Raw genomic sequence first — 1,181 nt, forward strand, 5'->3', positions numbered from 1 at the left:
CAGATGCCATGACTTTTTGAACTTCTGGAGTTGTTCCCCCCCGCCTGCTTTGTGGTTTTCAGCTTTATAAACCCCACGCTCCCCCCCTTCAGGGCACACTTAGGCACTTTATGCCGGGTGTTGCCGCTGGGTACCAGCTAAAATAAAGCGCTTCTTTAACTTTTGGACTTGCCTCGTTGTCATTCGATTTTTGAGCTACAACATTCAGCGAGCAGATCCAGCAGTGGCTTTGCTCAAAGCAGCTAGAGCCCATGGTGAGAACACCAAGGGCAAAGCCTGTCTGGCTTTCAAAAACATCTGGGCCTGTTGGAGTAAAAGAAAGATCGCAGACTTCATGCAGATGACTATCCTAAAAAACAAGAATTCCTCAAACCTCTTTAAAAGAAAGCTCTTGAAAAAATCCAAATGAATTCTACTCTAAAATGATTCAGGTTAAGCTCCAGGATGGAGTTCATGTTATTAAGGACGATAAGGAAGAAATAACTCCCGAACAGTTAAAGCTAATGAGAATTTAGGATATCAAATACATAGAAATGAAAAGGGTTACAGAAGCTAAGAAAATTGAAAGACTAAAATCGGAGCTCCCTCTGCTGGATTTCCAGTGAAAGCAAGCAGAACAAGTGTGCTCTTTTTTGACACCGACACAGATGTTGAACAGTTTACTATCGCTGCTCACCTGCAGACAGCCGGAACTAGTGGGCAGCATCTTTAACAGACCCAAGACAGAGGCTTTGCAGAAGGAGGAAGTGAAGGGGTGACCCAGCTGACTTGACTTAAGCAGACAGCTAAAGAGAGGCAAAAGCGTATAACTGCCTGAGTCAGCGGACTGAAAGAGAACAAATCATTCGTTATTGCACAGAACATTCCAACACACCAAGATCTTATGGATGAAACTCGGAAGGCAAAGTAAAGAAGGAAACAGTGAACGCCCCAGCCATTCACACGCTTCGGCGATATCAGAAATGTGGAAGTGTTATAGATAAGCCTTATCACTTGCATCAAAAATAATTCAATTTTTAAGTAAACAATTCAAATTCCATTCGTTCAGATGTGGTCAGGCGCATCCAGGGCGGTATGGCCACAGACCCATGAGGCCAAGCGGCGCGGCGTTCCTGTTTATAAGCATGACTTATTATCAATGTCTTTCTATGAGCAATATTAAAACCCCTTCCCCATGTCCA

At 43.8% G+C, this 1,181-nt stretch overlaps 1 pseudogene; it reads left to right on the forward strand.

Annotated features, from left to right (window-relative positions):
- The window catches only part of LOC101579910, a 2,225-nt pseudogene extending 1,217 nt beyond the window's left edge, over window positions 1-1,008 (forward strand).
- Window positions 1,009-1,181: the final 173 nt, after the last annotated feature.

This window comes from Octodon degus, unplaced genomic scaffold, assembly GCF_000260255.1.
Source record: "Octodon degus isolate 3935 unplaced genomic scaffold, OctDeg1.0 scaffold00023, whole genome shotgun sequence".
NCBI classification, from domain to species: Eukaryota; Metazoa; Chordata; class Mammalia; order Rodentia; family Octodontidae; genus Octodon; species Octodon degus.